We start from the raw sequence: 14,563 nt of genomic DNA on the forward strand, positions 1-14,563 counted from the left end.
CTGTGTTTGATTGGCAGGCCTGAGCCCACCATAGGAACTCTTGCTTCAGGCATGGGATCATTGGAATTTTGGTTTCTAGGCTGTGCTTGTGCTGGGACCACAAATTCTTTAGGTACCACTGTAGCTTTCTCATATGCAGCCTGGCATGAGGGACCAGTATTATGCAGGATGCCATGAAGCCTAGAGCTTGTAGCACTTTTCTTGCAGTTAGATGGTTCTGCTTTGTTAATGTCAAGAAGTAGAGAGGAAGTTGCTCTTTCTTTTCTGTAGTTAGAAATGCCATTTGTTTTGATGTGTCCAGTTCTGCACCCAGAAAGGTTATTCTTTGGGATGGAATCAGCCTTGACTTTTTTGTATTGACTGTATATCCCAGGGCTTGCAGTAGGTAAATGACTCTTTGTAAGTCTTCTGTTAGTTTGTTTTTGTTGTCCGCTTGTATAAGGCAGTCGTCCAGGTAGGGATAGATTTGAATCCCCTGAAGTCTGCAATGAGCGATTACTGATGCCAGGCATTTCGTGAACACTCTGGGCGCAGTAGATAAGCCAAAGGGCAATGCTGAGAATTGATAATGCTCTGATCCTGCAAGAAATCTGAGGTATCTTCTGCAAATTGGTCTTATGGGGACGTGCAGGTATGCCTCCTTGAGATCTAGAGTTACCAGCCAAGACTCCTTGCCCAGCATGGGAAGAAGCTGCTGTAGGGTCAGCATTTTGAATTTTGGAACAATGAGGAATGTGTTTAAAGCGGACAGGTCTAGAATAGGCCTCCATTTGTTTTCTTTTCTTGGTACCAGGAAGAGTCTGGAGTAAAATCCCTTCCCTTGCTCCATAGATGGTACCTTTTCCACAGCTCTCATTCTTAATAATTGAGATATTTGTTTTAGAGCTTCTGTCCTTTGAGTAGGTGGTAGGTTCGGCATTCCTGTCTTTCCTGGTAGAGTATGGAAATGGAATCTGTAACCTTGGTCTATAGTTTGCAAAATCCATTTTTCTCTTGTAATGCAGTGCCAGTTTCTTGAAAATAAGGTTAGCTTTCCGCCTAAAGGTGCTTCTAGTTGTTCCCTGGTAGGCGGTGCCACCAAGTCACTGTGATTGAGTTGTTGTAGTGGTGGTGGCTGTATCCGTGCCTCGTTGGTTGTTACCCTGCCACTGGCGACCCTGTAGGCACCCCTGGATTGGTTTCTGCCTCTAGAGCCTATTCCTGCCTCTTTGTGCCTTAGAGGAGTCTGGAAAGGACCAATTCTTGGAGGGCCAGTTCCTGCTAAACCTTGGAGGTTGAACTTGCAAGAAATCTTTCACTGTTTGCACAGATTTTGCTTTCTCTTCCATCTTTTTAGTACCTGCTGTGCAGGGGAACCAAATAAATTGACCTTGTCCATAGGTGCATCCAAAAGCTTAGATTTGACATGGTCTGGTAATGCCTGTTCTTTCAACCATGCATGCCTCCTGATAACTGTGCCAGTCATGGCTGATCTAAAGGAAGCCTCCAGTGCATCATAGCCACATTTTAAAGAATGGTTGCTAACCTGCTGTATGTTATGTACCATTTCTTGAACATACTTTTATCTAAAGATTCTTCAGAGGACAGCTTTTAGTCAACTGGTCAAGCATAAACTCTTGATATTGAATCATATGAAATTGGCAGTTCAAAGCTCTAGCTGACAAAGTAGCAGAGGTGTAAACCTTTTACCCCATCTCTCTAAGGACCTGGATTCCCTTTCAGAGGGAGGGTTTTAGAAGAAGTAGCTGCTACAGCTTTTGGACCCTGGGAGATAGTCTCTGGATCTGCAAAAGGAGCCTTATATAAGTGGTGATGAGTGTCCGGGACCCTGTAGTACCTATCGGGCTTAGCAGGAGCCGGAGGTAAAGTATCAGGAGCAGTGCAAGCATCATTAAATGCATCATCAACAACAGAAAGAACTGGAGGTATAGCTAAAGGCCTATGCTGTGGCAAATGTAGAAAGGTCCTAAGCCTTTTCTAGAGTCTGAGAAATCTTGGCCCTGCCACTGAAATTGTTCCCTCATAGCATGCAAAGTTTCCCCAAAGGAAAATTCCTCAGGAGGAGAGGCTGAAGGGATGGACTCCTCAGCATCAGAGTCTTCGTAAGGAGAATAAGAAGCCTCAGGAGGGTCTGTATGTTCTGAGTCATCAGAGGAATCATCTGTGGCTACTGGCTCAGGGGGCTCTGCTCTAGGCCTCTTTTCTGGAGGAGGGAGAGGCCCTGTCTGGATGAGGCTGGGCTCCACGAATTAAAGAGATGAGATCCTCAGCCAAAGAAAGCATATGGGAGCTGGTGCTGGGCCTGTGAGAGGGGGGCTTGGCAGGCACAGGTTTTGATGCTTTGGCTGCTTTAGCCCTGGCAAAGGCCTTAATAGACATAGCTGGAGGAGGCCTAGCAGCTCCACGTGCAGGGGTGGAAATATCCAGGGGAATGGTGTCTGATAAATCCTGTGAAACCGCAATAGAAGGTTGGGTTTCAGAAGCCGTTTCTACCAGGTTAGAAGAGGCCTCGGTAGAAGGTAAGTTATCGGCTGAAGAAAGAACCGCATGCTCGGCTTCGGCCGAAACCGAGACACTCGTGGTTTGCTTAACCGCGGTTTCGGCCAAAACCACGGGCCGCGAGTGTCGGTCCTTTTCTTTGCGTTTTTTGGTTATTTGCGTAGTCGGAGGATCCGACGGCGTAATGTAGGCAAAATCGGAGCCGAAAAATCTGTTCGGCAAAGTCCGATCGACGTCTAAGCGTCCGCCGGTTAAAAGAAGCACAGGCTAGACAAGCTGCTACGTCTTGGTCTGGGCCTAAACAATGTATGCAATAGGAGTGGAAATCTTTATGAGGTATTTGTTTCCCACAAGATAAACAGTTATTAACTTTCTCTGACATCGGCTGACGTAAGAAAGAGTCCCCAACGGGGTACTTAGCTTTATAGAAGTCTTCAAAGTAGTATTCGGTAGTAGTAATCTCTGGATCTGACCGACCGGCACTTGCGAACAGCTTCTGCTTCGGGCGCCACGCGGCAAGAAAGACTGAGGAAAATGGCGTCGGCCGATGCCTTTATACCCGAATAACTGCCGCAATGACATCGGGTGAAGTGCGACACCAGCCGAAGCCAGACCCAGACTTTGGAATCCGGCCGACCGAAGGGCTGCCTGACGACAGGACAACCCATTTGTAAAGACTGCAGATGCATCCTTGAAGGACATCTAGCTTTGCGACTAAGCACCCTATTCAACCACAGCCTAATTACAGGCTTCATTCCACCAGAGTGGAGAACCACCACTGTCATCCCCTTGCACAAAGGTGGTACCACTACTGACTCGGGAAACAATCTCCCCATTAGCTTGACAAGTCTAGCCATGGAGCGTATTATTATTATTATTATTATTATTATTATTATTATGGATCTCATAAACAAGGACGTATGCAATCTCCAAACACTCGACCCCACCCAATTCGGATTGGTCAGGGACAGGTCTTGCCTACTGAACCTAGTTGACTTCTTTGAGACGGTCACCAAAAAAATTAGGTGAGGGAAAGTCAAGTACATACAGCTTACCTTGACCTGGCCAAGACCTTTGACACAATTCCCCACTCGGGCATCATTGAAAAGCAAACACAACTTGGTGTAAATCCCTATCTCATCAGATGGGTGGCCAACTGGCTCACAGACAGGACCCCGAAGGTCAAAATAGGTGCCACCACCGCCGACAGCAGACCTGTCATTAGTGGTGTTCCCAGGGATCTGTCCTGGGATCCCTACTGTTTGACATCTACTTCTCAGAGGTCCAGGCAAAGACAAAGGGCCTGTGGCTGACCAAGTTTGCATATGACTAAGTTGGGTGCCGTCAATGACTCCCCAAATGACATTAACATAATGCAAGAGGGTCTCACAGTTATAAATAAATGCTGCCAAAGTCATGGCCTTAAGTTAAATGCAAAAAAATGTATTATCATACCATTCGTCAAAAACACAGTCACTGCTGATTACCACATCAACAGCAACCCCCTAAGCACACAACCGGTGGTGAGAGACCTGGGTACTCAGGTTGACAACAATCTTACATTCGACCATCATGTGGCAGCAATGGTCAGAAAAGCCTTTTACTTGGTTCATCTCATAAGTAAAGGGATCGCATCCAGAAAAAAGGAGGTTGTTATCTCTCTGTACTCCTCCCTTATTAGACCTATAACTGAGTATAATGCCCCATTTGGTACGTACCTCTCCAAACACCTGCAAATACCTCACAAAGAAAATCCATGGCTTCCAACACCTTTCTCATGTGGACAGGCTCAAATCACTATCACTTTACTAGGTATCACACAGATTGCTCAGAGGTGATCCGTGTCTCACCTACAAGGCAATATCGGACCCTGCCCTACTAGAGATGCTCTATATCCGTAAGTCTAACTCCTTGTGCATTACCCGCTCGACAGGCCTAAATCTAATAAGCATCAACAAAACCTGCTGGACAGACAGGTTTGTCTCCCAAAGGCTTCCCCGTCTCTGCAATAGACTTCCCATACATGTCAAACAGAGTACCTCGTTGACCCTCTTCAAGCACAACCTTGACAAGTGGATGGGAAACCACATATTTGTCCAAGGGGCTCCACCTTTGTCCCTCATTGACAGGAGCGACAGGTGCTGACTGAGGTATCTTTTTGGGGAATAAACTCTTGGCTAGGCTTGTAAGGGCCCCAGGGCCATTAGCCTAGTAACCTCCTATGATCCTATTCTCTAAGTAGGAATGTCACATGAAACAGCCAGCTAAAACAAAACTCATTTCATGAAATTATATTCAGCACATCAGAACATTCTCTACCAAACAGGTGGCCACAATCAATACAAGTCACTCACACACACAGACTACAAGACTATTAAGGGCCTGGCTGCTCATCTCAATGACAAACAGCGAGCAAACTTCACACAGCCCTTCTGTGAACACGTGCATCAAATACAGTAAGCAAAATGCCAGGAAATCTACTGCTCATGCTTTTGGAGATGTGGTGCAGCTTGGAGGTAATGCCCCTTGAAGAGGGAAAGGACTCTATGGTCAAGCCCACTGTATGACATGCCCACTGCTGTAGTTAGGGGCAGAATAGAAAAAAAGCCAAATCACTATTATAGCTGCTTGAATGATGACATCTCTCAGCAGACTCTCACACTGATGATGAGAAACAAATGGGTCAGCTGGTCAGGGGGTGCTGATGACAGGCAGGAAGCGGGGGAATAAAACAATAGCAGACCTTTCTCATATCAGAAAGATACTGAACCGCCCCCTCAAAGAATGTGAAGCATAATCCCAGAGTTTCACTTACCACAAAGTCTTTCAAGTGCTGTAGTAGATGAAGCCTCCTGACTAAGACCGAAATAATGGGGATTCATAATTGTATTTATTTTACATTTGTTAATTGGGACAGTCCAACTGGGCATGATAACCCCTGTTTCTGCAGGGGCCCAGGGAGCAAAGCTCCATTACACAATACAATTAAACACAATTACAAGACAAAAACATTACAGACTGTACAGAGTCATGTAACAATCACTGTGTTAAAGAAAATAAGACTGTGTGTACATAAATGGACCACATATCTTTCAAGAATTCGGATATAGCATATATAATTAATAGGCATATTTCAATCACAACAGTAGTACAGTATTAAAACAAAAGATTCCTTACAAGGAAAACTGTCTTCCAGACAGTACTGGTACATAATGGCTTTTAACAACAAAACTTTACCCACAGAAATGTACATATTAAAATTTGACCAGTAGTGATGTGATGTCTTTAACAATGTTGCTATTTAGCCCAGCAATATTTTCAAATTGCTACATAGTGCAAGTGACAAGCCACAGATGCAGTTGCACTGTATTGCCATACTTTTTTTCAGTTCAGTGAAGTAGTGATTTATATAACTTTATACACTTAGTATATCCATAATTTAGCTTTACAATTTACTATTATACAGACTATGTTTACCTTGTGTCATTTACATTTAGTTCTTCGTTATTTCCTTATGCCATTTCAGACTGTTCAGAATACATTTTATTTTTGTTTTTAATTTATACAGAATCATGGATTCTACATACATTTTCTATATAACTAGCACCATTCATTGGCTGTCAGCTTGCTCTTCTGGTCATTCTAAACTTCCTTAGCAAGCCTTCTTTTTCTGTATCAGGCTTCATCTTACAAAAAACAATCACCTGTTTTGCTCTGGTTGTGGTGCTACCAGATGGGGGAACACAGTTTGTAGTTTCAATCTCTACTGCTTGGCATCCTGGAGTGTCAGAAGCTGAAATACGCTGCTTATCTGCTTTCTTCCTCCTGGTCCCTTCAGTTCAGGATGACTCTATCAAATCTGTTTGAGATGCTCTTCTGTACACATAGCGAGTACACCTCTATAACTCTTCTGTTTTCTACCAAGAAGAGTTCCAACTCCTCTAGTCTTTAGTAATATCTTTTCCCATCAGTAGTACTCATCTTTCTGGTGGCTCTTCCCAGCACTCTGGAATACTTATATGACCTCCAGAATGCTTACAGTATCCAAAGTGTAGCCTAATGATAGTGCAGAAAAGATGAAGTATTTCATCTCCTTGTTCTGTCCCCTGATAATTTATAAATGCATTCTGTTTGCTGCTGACACTGCTTTCTCATTTTATTTCTGGCAATGCAATCCAGGGGTGATCAACACATCTATACACTTGACCTGTCCTCCTGCCATCAGTGTAACTCCTTGCAGCTGATATTTATTCATAGGTTCATAGGTAAGTACTACACTGGTTGCCCTTGTGGATCATTTTAACCTAGCCAATTTCCCTTAGTAAGGATCAAGCCCTGTGCCTCTTGCCTGTGAGATAAATAACTTAACCATTATGCCAACTCCCTCTTCATACTGAAGTTGCTCTAGACCCCTTGCAGTACTCTGCATTTCTCTTCATTAAGTCAGAAATGCCACCTTTCTACTTTGTTAGCCTTCTCAAAATTATTTCTTAGTCTCTCCCAATCATCCTCCATTGCCATACCTATCATCTGTGTCATCAGCAAAGGCTGACCTTGTCCCCTACTTAAGTGAAATAAAAACACTGAAGTGTATTGGAATCAGTATACATTCCTGTGGTACTCTACTAGTCACTTTCCTTACTTGATATAATTTCTCTAACTACAACCCTCTGGATTCCCCTTGAAAATAAAACAATAATTCAATTCTTCAGTTTGTTCCCATCCCTAGGTCCTCCAGTTTTCCTAACAACTTGTGTGGGACGAGGTCAACAGTCTTTATGAAATCCAGGTAGACCACACCTACTGGCACTCCCCAGTCCAGCTCACCTGACACAATAAGACAGGATCAAATTTGACTGACATTTCCCATCTGGCCACGAACCACTGCTAGCTGCTGTGCTGAAGACTGTTCTCCAGTATGGCAACTATCCTTCTCAGAATTCTCTACAAAACTTCCCCTGCCACTGCTGTTAGGCTAGCAAGTTTGTAGTTCCCTGGATTTTTCCTAGTCTCCCTTACTGTTACCTCTACTCCTCAAGTACTTCTGTAGCAGCTAGTGATTTGATGAACAACTCCATCAAGGGTTATATGCCTGCACACTGTTCTGATTCCTAAGAAATCTAGATCATCACCCAACTAGTCCTTAGACTGTATCCTCACCAAGGGTTGCTTCTTGCTCATTCTCTCATCACATGCTGTTGTCTGATCACTGCTCTTCCCTTCCAGCTTGATATCTTCCTCTTGCTTTTTCTTTAAAGACCGAAGCAAAGTATTTGTTGTGTACCTCTGAGTTTTATGGAGCTCCCTTTTAAGCTTTGTTCAGCTAAGCAAGGTCTGTATATCCTTTCCTGTGTGATTCATTTTAAAAAGATTCTGCTTCCCTTCCTGATCCATTCTACCAGCTCCCTTTCAGTCTCTACTGCCTTTTGCTAGCCTACTTCAATTTTGCTTCCTTCAGCTCCTCATCTCATCTTTTCCACCTTCTATATAAGTTATCTTTTATTCCAAACTCTAATTTTTACATTCCATTGCACCTGCTGCCGTTCCTTTTTCACTTTCTGTTTTTTGCCCAGTCCTCAAAGATTTGTGCAAAGTACAAAAAACTCCAGTAATGATTCATATGTATAGCTTGCTTATGTCCTTTACTTCCTCAACTTTATCACAGTATCATGCAACATCTTTGTCACCTTCTGTAGCTCATCACAATCCACGCTCCTTGTATTTAACTTCTTAGCTTTTTCTTTACTCTTAACCAGTGACAAGATCGCTGTTGGTTAAAATTTCTTCAGAGGGACATCTACAACTCCCTCTTCCATCTTTCTCATAAGGATATAGGCAGCGGTAGTTTATACCCATTTTTTTTTCATCAAATCAGGACATCTGCTTCCAGATTCAGGACTTCACTGTCTTGAACTAATGCAGAAAGCTGCTGTCTGCCTAATAAAGGACACTCCTCATTACTTTTCAGATCTTACTAGTACTCGGTTCTTATTTGATGAGGTATTACTTACATGGTTCCCTCAAATTTGTTTTCATGCATGAAAATTGTGCAGATAGCAGACCCAACCAGAATTAATGAGCCAAAAAAAAATACATTTGTCTAAATCACCACAGAAATGGAATGGACTGTGTTACCAGCAATTTATTGTTAAAAACACCATAGATATAACAGTAAAATAATAAAACACTATCACTACGGAGAGCTTTCGCCTTACAAAGGCATCAGAGTTATGCAACACTGGCATGTCGTATCTTTTATACAAATGCAAACCACTGACATAACTTCCTAAAACAATCAATCATTTTAACCCCTATGTCCCCTCTATTCAAAACACAACACTGCAAATAAACACATTAAAATGTAACAAGAAAATCTAAAAGCACTGAGTGTACTCCAGCAGCAGACCCAAACAAAATTCCAAGCAAAACCACAGCTAGTAACAGGCAGAAAGACAAGGCTCAGCAGTTGCAAAATCCACAGGTTTTATTAAATGTTAGCGCTTTCGCAGTGTTTACCACCGCTTCATCAGACAAAAAAGTAAAGCAAATGAACTTCTTTTATACTAAATTTTAGTATCAATTAACATGACAACGCAGAATCCTAACTGACTCACCAGGCATTTATTTTTAAAGCAACAGCATCTAAAAACAGCACATAAAGTAGCAAGTAAAACCACAAGAATAACGAATAATACATTTATCTATTTCTCTTTGCCTTTAATACTGGTTTTAGGGGTAAATGGCCATTCAGACACATTCCCCTATGCACTTTGAACCTTAAAATCCACTATAATTCTGTATTTTCTGTCATGTTTACTAAGTCCCCCCACCCCACCCCACACTCTGTCACAACTTGCAAAACTTGGAATACAAATGTGTGTGTGCTGTCATTTGTTAGTGTGTGTTTTGCTAAAGCACTACAGTCATTCCCTCTTCTCATACAATACAAATGATCCTGCACTCTGTCTTTCAGTTTCTGATTAGTTTTACCTATGTAAAATCTGAAGCACAAAACACAGTGTGCTGCATAAATAACATTCTGTGTATTGCAGTCTGCTGAAACCCTAAGTTTCCATTAATAGCCTGTCTCTGGATTATTAAAATACACAAGACAGATCAATATAATCACAGTATGCACATTCCTGACATTTACGTGTACCCCATTGTCCTACCCTTAAATTATGATATAATTTAGGATAACATAAACGTTGTTTAAGGTTCTTTTTGTTTTCATACACGAAAATAGGCCGCTGGCCTACCAGCTCTTTTACCTTCTCATCAGTGTGTAAGATATGCCAGTTAATTCTGAACACTTCCCTACCTAATCCTATTCACCTCTGATGTATAGGTAATAACCACGGGCATTTTCACAGAACTATTTTCAGTGTACTTAACTGTATCATTTTGTTGTCAAAAATAGGGCTTGGCCCTCCCTCCTCTTTCTTAATTTGTTTTACTATATGCCTTGTCAATTTACAGATGGTCCATACCCTCTACCCATAAAGTCACCCCATAGACAGCATAGTCCCTCACAAAAGTCCTTGCCATCACAGGATAAACTTGAGGTCCTCACAGCCTGTCCCTTAATGATATTACTAAAAATGTGTTGTGGATGCATACTTTCCCTGTGCAAATACGTGGGGCGATGGCATTCTTTCCTATGAATGCTGGTGGTTAGACCAGTTCCTTGTTTAGCTATAGTTGCATCCAAAAAATCTGTTTTACTCATGGATTTGTTTAGGGTGAATTTAAGAAAGTTACTGCTGGTATTCAAATATTGGGTATAAAGTTATAAACTCTCTTCATCCCCCTGCCAACCTATAAAAAGATCATCCACAAAACGTTGATATATAATTATATGTGGGTTCAAATTATTTAGAATGTGTTGATATTCCCATTCCATCATTACTAAGTTGGCATAGGAGTTTGCACATCTAGTGCCCATAGCAACTCCTGTTTTTTGCCAGAACTAGAACTAGAAGTAATCTAGAACTAATTCCAGAAGTAGACAGAAAAAGTCCACCTATTTTGTTCAAAGTTTTCCATATCTATCTAAGGAACTTTTCACCATCATTATGGAACCTAGTCGGACTTTCCCGGTCAACAAATGATAAATAAAATAAAATAAAAATAAAATAAATTATCCCTTCCTGATTGGGAATACATGTAAATAATGAGATCACATCTAGAGTTGCCAGGACCTCAATGCTTTTACTATTCTCTTCACTTGTTGCATTATATAGATGCCTTAAAAAATGTTCTGTGTCCCTTAACACTACCTCAGATTCATTCAAAACCTTTCTAAGTTTATCCAGAAACCCAGAGACAGGCTCTGTCAACCAGCCCCCACCTGCTACAATGGGTCTAAATGGAGGCCTCATGGGATGCTTATGTATTTTTTGGTAAACCATGCATTTGGGGTACAAGTGGATTCTGCACTATAAAATAAACATACAGTTCCTTAGGGATAAGTCCTAAATACAGACATTCTAGTAAGCAGTTTTCAAGCCTGCGTTTCAAGTCATGACCCATGGTCATCATGGAAATACAATAAACTGTGTTAGTAGCAATTTATTATTAAAAACACCATAGATATAATAGCAAAATAATAAAGCACTATCATGAATGAGTGCTTTCATATTACAAAGGCATCATCAGAGTTGTGCAACACTGGCATGTCATATCTTTCATACAAATTTGAACCACTGATGTAACTTCCTAAAACAATCATTTTAACTCCTTCGTTCCCTCTATTCAAAACACAAAGTACAGTTTTGTACCTACCATAAATGTAGATGTTCGAGTGCTAATACAGCTGCAGTCATAACAGATGGGTTCTCCTGCCGTCATGCGGGTCCTCGGTCGGCCGAATTCCAAAGTCTAGGACCGGCGTCGGTTGTCGTCGCTTCTTCCCTGACGTCAGTGTGACAGGGGTATAAAAGAACCAGCCGACGCCATGTTCTTCAGTTTTTCTTGCCCCAGATGTCAGGTGCCCCCAGAAGGAAGGCAATACATAAAATTATGAAGTAATGCAATGCAATATAATCAAAAAACAGTAGTTGCAAGCAAATACACCATAAAGGAATACCCCTAGAGGGGAAGGAGGGAGGGAAACCTGGACTGCAGCTGCATTAGCACTCGAACATCTACATTTATGGTAGGTATAAAACTGTACTATGTTCATTGTGCATACAGCTGCAGTCATAACAGATGGGTAGAATCCCAAAGCTAAGAAAGGGGTGGTAGGCACTAGGTGGAACTAGGAGGAGCCAAAATCCCCTGCAAGACTGCAGTGGCAAAGCCTGCTCTAGATTTGGAGTATAATGGTAGGTTGTAGTGTTTGGAGAAGGTATGGACAGAAGTCCAAGTGGCTGCTTCCAAGATATCCTTGGTAGGAACTCCTCTGAGGAAGGCTGCAGAGGTGGCCGTGGCCCTGGTGGAGTGAGTTCTAATGCCTGTAGGAACAGTTTTGCCATGAAAGGAATAGCAAAAGCATATGCAGTGGGATATCCATTTTGAGATTGTCTGCTTGGAAATTGGCTTTCCTGGAGCTCCTATCGCATAGGCCACAAAGAGCTGTTCTGATTTTCTGAAAGGCTTTGTTCTGTCCAAATAATAAAGCAGTTGCCTGTGGATGTCCAAGGAATGTAGTAATCTCTCCCCTTTGTTTTGAGGATTGGGATAAAAAGTAGGTAAATGTATGGCCTGATTTAAAGCTACCCTGGATGCCACTTTAGGCATAAAGGAAGGGTTGGTTCGTAATGAAACTCTGTCCTGATGGAAGATGATAAAAGGCTGGACAGCCATGAGGGCCTGTAGTTCTGAAACTCTACGAGCTGAGGTGATAGCCAGAAGGAAAGCTGTTTTCCAGGACAAATATTGCAAATCTGATGAAGCAGCTGGCTCAAAAGGAGGCAAAGTCAGTTTTTCCAGAATGAAATTTAGATGCCAAGCAGGTATTGGTTGTTTCCTTGGAGGTCTTAAATTCTTAGCCACTCTGAGGAACTGTCTTAAAAGAGGGTGCGAGAATAAAGGAGGATCAGTGCTGTATTCTGCAGAAATGGCTGAGACATGGATTTTGATGGAGGAGAACGAAAGTCCACTGCTTAGTAGTTCAGCCAAATATTCTAGTAGTTGAGGTAAATTCAGTTTTCCAGGGTTCTGGCCCTTTTTCTTATTCCAGACAAAAAAAACGTTTCCATTTTGTGGAGTAAGCTTTTCTAGTTAATGGCCTTCTGGCCTCCAAAATGACATCCTGCACCTCCTTGGAGAGTAGGGCCTGCTGTGATGCTAAGGAATTTTCCATGCAGTTAGATTGAGTGTTTTTAGCTGACTGTGAAGAGTTTTGAAGCTGTGCTAAGTCAGAAGAAGAGGCATTAGAGGCAGGGTCCATGGAGGGGAATGAGTCAGGATCCTCAGGAGTGGGTACCAGTGTTGCCTTGGCCAGTCCGGAGCAATGAGGATCTTCTTTGGTCTGTCTGCTCTGTTCTTCAATAGGACTTTGGGCAGCAGAGGAAGAGGCGGGAAGGCATAAACTGTCATTGATGTCCAGCTGAAAGTGAGAGCGTCCACTCTCCAGACCATTGGGTGGAAGGTCCTCGAGCAGAATTTTGTCAATTGATGATTTTTGTGGGAGGCAAAGAGATCTATGTCTGGCCTTCCCCATTCTTGGATTATTTCTGTAAAAACATTTGGATGCAACATCCATTCGTGTGGATCAGTCATATTTCTGCTTAGGTTGTCTGCCAGCGTGTTTTCCTTGCCTGGCAAGTACTGTGCTTGTAGTTCCATTTGTAAGTCCATGGCCATGTTCCAAAGTGATATGGCCAGTCTGCATAGGGGATAGGAATGTGTTCCTCCCTGCTTGTTTATGTACCACATAACTGTGGTGTTGTCCATTCTTATCAATAGTTGACCTGGTTGTAGAAGGTCCTTGAAAGCTATAATAGCATTTATTACTGCTAGCATTTCTTTTTGATTGATGTGAAGGTGCTTTTCTTTTTGGGACCATTTGCCCTGAATGCACCGGTCTGTCATGTGCGTCCCCCAGGCGTAGTACGAGGCGTCTGTTGTGATGACTTGATTTGCTTGAGGCTTGCTGAATGGAAGACCTGTGTTTGCTTGACATGCTTGAGCCCACCACAGAAATTCCTTTTGCAGACATGGAAGTAGTGGTATTATTGGTTTCCAAACTGTGGCTGTGTTGAGACCATACGTTTTTCAGGTACCATTGTAGTTTTCTCATATGCAGCTTTGCACATGGGATTAGCAAGATGCAAGATGCCATGAATCCCAGAGCCTGCAGGATTTTCCTTGCAGTCAGCCTGGTGCAATTTGCCAGTGTTTTGAAGTATTGAATTAGTTGCCCCTGCTTCTCTGGCGTGAGGAAGGCCATCTGGGTGTTTGTGTCCAAATTGGCACCCAGGAAAATTATATTTCGAGAGGGTATTAGCCTTGATTTCTCTTTGTTGACTGTGTATCCCAGAGAGTTTAATAACATTATTACATAAGCCAGATGTTTCAGAAGAATGTGTTTGCTGTCCGCTTGGATCAGGCAGTCGTCCAAATAAGGGTATATTTGTATCCCTTGAAGTCTGCAGTAGGCAATTATTGATGCCAGGCATTTCGTGAATACTCTGGGCGCAGTAGATAAGCCAAAGGGCAATGCAGAGAATTGATAATGTGTTGAACCTGCAGGAAATCTGAGGTATCTTCTGCAATTTTGTCTGATTGGGACATGCAGGTATGCCTCCTTGAGGTCCAATGTTACCAGCCAAGACTCCTTGCTCAGCATGGGAAGAAGTTGCTGTAGAGTGAGCATCTTGAATTTTGGTACAAGTAGGAATGTGTTTAGGATGGAAAGATCCAAAATAGGTCTCCAATCTTTTCCCTTCCTTGGCACCAGAAATAGCCTGGAATAAAAACCCTGACCTTGTTCATGTGTAGGTACCTCTTGAATAGCTTTCATGTTTATAAGATCTGAATTTGCTTTTGTGCCTCTGCCCTTTGATTGTGTGGCAGTTTTGGCATGCCTCTCATTTTTGGAAGGGTATGAAAGTGGAAT

At 42.4% G+C, this 14,563-nt stretch overlaps 1 protein-coding gene across 1 annotated transcript in view; it reads right to left on the reverse strand.

Moving 5' to 3' along the window:
• The window catches only part of MYCBP2 (MYC binding protein 2), a gene marked incomplete in the record, with an annotated part of 5,088,083 nt that overhangs the window by 2,535,123 nt on the left and 2,538,397 nt on the right, over window positions 1-14,563 (reverse strand).

Source organism: Protopterus annectens, chromosome 5.part1 (genome assembly GCF_019279795.1).
Source record: "Protopterus annectens isolate FY-2018-M chromosome 5.part1, PAN1.0, whole genome shotgun sequence".
NCBI classification, from domain to species: Eukaryota; Metazoa; Chordata; order Ceratodontiformes; family Protopteridae; genus Protopterus; species Protopterus annectens.